We start from the raw sequence: 5923 nt of genomic DNA on the forward strand, positions 1-5923 counted from the left end.
TTTCTGGAGAGCAGAGTGCCTCTCTAGAGAGGTATCATCTATCCAGTGACAGGTGACTCCTAAATAGCTATGTTGTCTGACACATAGTTCACAGTGCTCAGCTTTATGATGATTATGGTCTTCATCTTCTTTGCAACTTTCTGTATTTGTGAGCATAACGTTTTCCTTGTCATTACTGTACACTGAGGTTGCATGGTTTCCATTATAGTTTTGAAGGATGTTGTCTCCACAACAGAAAATGGTTGGTTGGCCTCACATACAGATGTTAGCACAAGTTTGTCAAATGTTGTCTGTGTTACCTGCCGAGAGCCAGTGAGGGAATCTGTGACTATTGTGGTCACCACATTTCTGTAACTACTTATCCAGCAGAACAAATTTAAGAAGCTTATATTTGCCAATTATATATGCTAACACTGCAACATTAAATGAAAAAGCTAAACTTACCGTGGCATGTTTTCTCAGGTTAGACATTGAATTTTTATATATTGAAATGTCTGTTTTGGCAGACAGAGAAGATGCCACATTATGAAGCTGTTCTTTTGCACTGTGTGTAAGATGAAGATGCTTTGTATATGAGGCCAGGGGTGCTCACCCTCTTCTTTTGTAGCATTGGAGACAGATGCCTCTGCCATTTTTATGTTTTCAGTCCCTGTTTACCACGGCTGAAGATTTTTTCCCACAATGCTGTTGCCAGTTTGTATGTGGTCATGTGACTACATGTGGTTATTGTTACTGCAGCTGATTGGTCAAACAGAGTATGGTGAACGATGGTCAGAGTGTTATATGTGTGACATTTATGTGTCAGCTGCACTCCATGCTCTGCGATAACTGTTTCATCCAGCTGTTTCATTGTCCATTTTGGGTCCAATCTTAGTTAATCAGTCTGTTCTGTTCTATTTCAAAAAAGTACTTCAGCCATTTCTTCTCATCATTCTGATGTTTCTGCACTTGATTTCAGACATTTTCAGAGTGATTCTCACGATGTTTCTTTTCAATAGCCACACTGTAGTAGTCCTCAGGGTGTAAGACTACTCTCTCTCTCACTCACTCACTCACTCACTCACACTCTCTCTCACACACACACAAAGACCTACTGTCTTGCCTACTTTGTGGCAACCAACGAGAAAATGTTCACATCTTAATAAGTTCAGTATACTTTCAGCTTTCTCAAGATATTATGGCATGTATTCAAATTTTTTTACAAGTTTCATACATTTGAAATATTTAGCTTTATTTTGAAAATCTTGTCCCATTCAAACAAATGGGAAAATTCTACTTCAGCATACTTTCAGCTATCAAAATGTTCAGCTCCTCAAGGACATTCATGCTACTATTCACAATTTTTCTAAACTTCATACTTTTGAAATATTTAGCTTTATTTTGAAAATCTTGCCCCATTCAAATGAATGGGAAAATTCTACTTCAGCATACTTTCAGCTATCAAAATGTTCAGCTCCTCAAGGACATTCATGCTACTATTCACAATTTTTCTAAACTTCATACTTTTGAAATATTTAGCTTTATTTTGAAAATCTTGCCCCATTCAAATGAATGGGAAAATTCTACTTCAGCATACTTTCAGCTATCAAAATGTTCAGCTCCTCAAGGACATTCATGCTACTATTCACAATTTTTCTAAACTTCATACTTTTGAAATATTTAGCTTTATTTTGAAAATCTTGCCCCATTCAAATGAATGGGAAAATTCTACTTCAGCATACTTTCAGCTATCAAAATGTTCAGCTCCTCAAGGACATTCATGCTACTATTCACAATTTTTCTAAACTTCATACTTTTGAAATATTTAGCTTTATTTTGAAAATCTTGCCCCATTCAAATGAATGGGAAAATTCTACTTCAGCATACTTTCAGCTATCAAAATGTTCAGCTCCTCAAGGACATTCATGCTACTATTCACAATTTTTCTAAACTTCATACTTTTGAAATATTTAGCTTTATTTTGAAAATCTTGCCCCATTCAAATGAATGGGAAAATTCTACTTCAGCATACTTTCAGCTATCAAAATGTTCAGCTCCTCAAGGACATTCATGCTACTATTCACAATTTTTCTAAACTTCATACTTTTGAAATATTTAGCTTTATTTTGAAAATCTTGCCCCATTCAAATGAATGGGAAAATTCTACTTCAGCATACTTTCAGCTATCAAAATGTTCAGCTCCTCAAGGACATTCATGCTACTATTCACAATTTTTCTAAACTTCATACTTTTGAAATATTTAGCTTTATTTTGAAAATCTTGCCCCATTCAAATGAATGGGAAAATTCTACTTCAGCATACTTTCAGCTATCAAAATGTTCAGCTCCTCAAGGACATTCATGCTACTATTCACAATTTTTCTAAACTTCATACTTTTGAAATATTTAGCTTTATTTTGAAAATCTTGCCCCATTCAAATGAATGGGAAAATTCTACTTCAGCATACTTTCAGCTATCAAAATGTTCAGCTCCTCAAGGACATTCATGCTACTATTCACAATTTTTCTAAACTTCATACTTTTGAAATATTTAGCTTTATTTTGAAAATCTTGCCCCATTCAAATGAATGGGAAAATTCTACTTCAGCATACTTTCAGCTATCAAAATGTTCAGCTCCTCAAGGACATTCATGCTACTATTCACAATTTTTCTAAACTTCATACTTTTGAAATATTTAGCTTTATTTTGAAAATCTTGCCCCATTCAAATGAATGGGAAAATTCTACTTCAGCATACTTTCAGCTATCAAAATGTTCAGCTCCTCAAGGACATTCATGCTACTATTCACAATTTTTCTAAACTTCATACTTTTGAAATATTTAGCTTTATTTTGAAAATCTTGCCCCATTCAAATGAATGGGAAAATTCTACTTCAGCATACTTTCAGCTATCAAAATGTTCAGCTCCTCAAGGACATTCATGCTACTATTCACAATTTTTCTAAACTTCATACTTTTGAAATATTTAGCTTTATTTTGAAAATCTTGCCCCATTCAAATGAATGGGAAAATTCTACTTCAGCATACTTTCAGCTATCAAAATGTTCAGCTCCTCAAGGACATTCATGCTACTATTCACAATTTTTCTAAACTTCATACTTTTGAAATATTTAGCTTTATTTTGAAAATCTTGCCCCATTCAAATGAATGGGAAAATTCTACTTCAGCATACTTTCAGCTATCAAAATGTTCAGCTCCTCAAGGACATTCATGCTACTATTCACAATTTTTCTAAACTTCATACTTTTGAAATATTTAGCTTTATTTTGAAAATCTTGCCCCATTCAAATGAATGGGAAAATTCTACTTCAGCATACTTTCAGCTATCAAAATGTTCAGCTCCTCAAGGACATTCATGCTACTATTCACAATTTTTCTAAACTTCATACTTTTGAAATATTTAGCTTTATTTTGAAAATCTTGCCCCATTCAAATGAATGGGAAAATTCTACTTCAGCATACTTTCAGCTATCAAAATGTTCAGCTCCTCAAGGACATTCATGCTACTATTCACAATTTTTCTAAACTTCATACTTTTGAAATATTTAGCTTTATTTTGAAAATCTTGCCCCATTCAAATGAATGGGAAAATTCTACTTCAGCATACTTTCAGCTATCAAAATGTTCAGCTCCTCAAGGACATTCATGCTACTATTCACAATTTTTCTAAACTTCATACTTTTGAAATATTTAGCTTTATTTTGAAAATCTTGCCCCATTCAAATGAATGGGAAAATTCTACTTCAGCATACTTTCAGCTATCAAAATGTTCAGCTCCTCAAGGACATTCATGCTACTATTCACAATTTTTCTAAACTTCATACTTTTGAAATATTTAGCTTTATTTTGAAAATCTTGCCCCATTCAAATGAATGGGAAAATTCTACTTCAGCATACTTTCAGCTATCAAAATGTTCAGCTCCTCAAGGACATTCATGCTACTATTCACAATTTTTCTAAACTTCATACTTTTGAAATATTTAGCTTTATTTTGAAAATCTTGCCCCATTCAAATGAATGGGAAAATTCTACTTCAGCATACTTTCAGCTATCAAAATGTTCAGCTCCTCAAGGACATTCATGCTACTATTCACAATTTTTCTAAACTTCATACTTTTGAAATATTTAGCTTTATTTTGAAAATCTTGCCCCATTCAAATGAATGGGAAAATTCTACTTCAGCATACTTTCAGCTATCAAAATGTTCAGCTCCTCAAGGACATTCATGCTACTATTCACAATTTTTCTAAACTTCATACTTTTGAAATATTTAGCTTTATTTTGAAAATCTTGCCCCATTCAAATGAATGGGAAAATTCTACTTCAGCATACTTTCAGCTATCAAAATGTTCAGCTCCTCAAGGACATTCATGCTACTATTCACAATTTTTCTAAACTTCAGGAAAGAGACGGGTTGGTCGCCCTAAGACCACGTGGAAACAATCCTGTGAAGAGGAAATGAAGAAGTGCAACCTGTCGTGGGGTGAAGTGAAAAAGGCTGCCCAGAACAGACTGCGTTGGAGAGCTGTTGTTGAGGCCCTTTGTTCCACGGGGAACTCAAGAAGATAAGATACTTTCAGCTATCAAAATGTTCAGCTCCTCAAGGACATTCATGCTACTATTCACACTTTTTCTAAATGTCATACTTTTGAAATATTTAGCTTTATTTTGAAAATCTTGCCCCCATTCAATGAATGGGAAAATTATACTTCAGCATACTTTCAGCTATTTCAGGGATCAAAATGTTCAGCTCTTCAAGGACATTCATGCTTCTCTTCTGAATTTTTCTAAACATCATACTTTTAAAATATTTAGCTTTATTCTGAAAAGTTTGCCTCTTTCAAATGAATGGGGAAATTCTACTTAAGCATACTTTCAGGTATTTCAGGTATCAAAATGTTCAGCTCTTCAAGGACATTCATGCTTTTATCCATAGGTTTTCTAAATTTCATACTTTTAAAATATTTAGCTTTATTTTGAAAATCTTGCCCCATTCAAATGAATGGGAAATTTTTACTTCAGCATACTTTCAGCATAATTTCAGCTATCAAAATGTTCAGCTCCTCTTGGACATTCATGCTTCTATTCAGAATTTTTCTAAACTTCATACTTTTGAAATATTTAGCTTTATTTTTAAAGTTTTGCCCCATTGAAATGAATGGGACATTTCTACTTCAGCATACTTTCAGCTAGCAAAACCATTCAGGTGTCAAACTGTAGAGCATTTTCAGGGCGATCTTTCAGCACAAAGACTTGGACTGAGAGATGCATGAGAAAAGCCAAATTATTATCACTTGCATATTTGCACTAATGAAACATTTGCCTGACATGTACTGTACACTGAAATGCTAAAGACAAAGTAGCAGTTAGATTTGCAAGTGTCTTGGCTTTAATAATTATATGAATAGTTTTCTTGGCTAAAGTGTAAACAGTGAAATGTTCTGATAGAAACTATTTATTTATTATTGTGGGAATGCTGATTAAGCATCCACACTATGTTATCCTATTCTTTATTAGTGTGGATGCTCGCATCCACACTCTTGTTATCCTCTGCTTTATTGTGTGGATGCTGTAAAGCATCCACACTATGTTATCCTATTTCTTTATTGTATGGGTGCTGCATCAGCACTTGTTTTCCAAATCCTTATTGTATGGATGTTGACTCAGCATCCATACCTTCTTTTCCTGGTCTTTATTGTATGGATGCTGACAAGCATCCATACTATGTTATCCTGCAAGCATCCACACTCTTGTTATCTTCTTCTTTATTATTATTATTATTTTGGGTTTTGCCACTGTACTTTGGCATGTAATTCCTTCCACATACTTTCACCTAGAAGGTCCATTGAGGTATCAAATTGTTTATCTCCTTAAGGACATGTGTGCTTGTATACACCTTTTTTAAATAACTTTTATACTTTTTA

Source organism: Monopterus albus, unplaced genomic scaffold, assembly GCF_001952655.1.
Source record: "Monopterus albus unplaced genomic scaffold, M_albus_1.0 scaffold388.1, whole genome shotgun sequence".
NCBI classification, from domain to species: domain Eukaryota; kingdom Metazoa; phylum Chordata; class Actinopteri; order Synbranchiformes; family Synbranchidae; genus Monopterus; species Monopterus albus.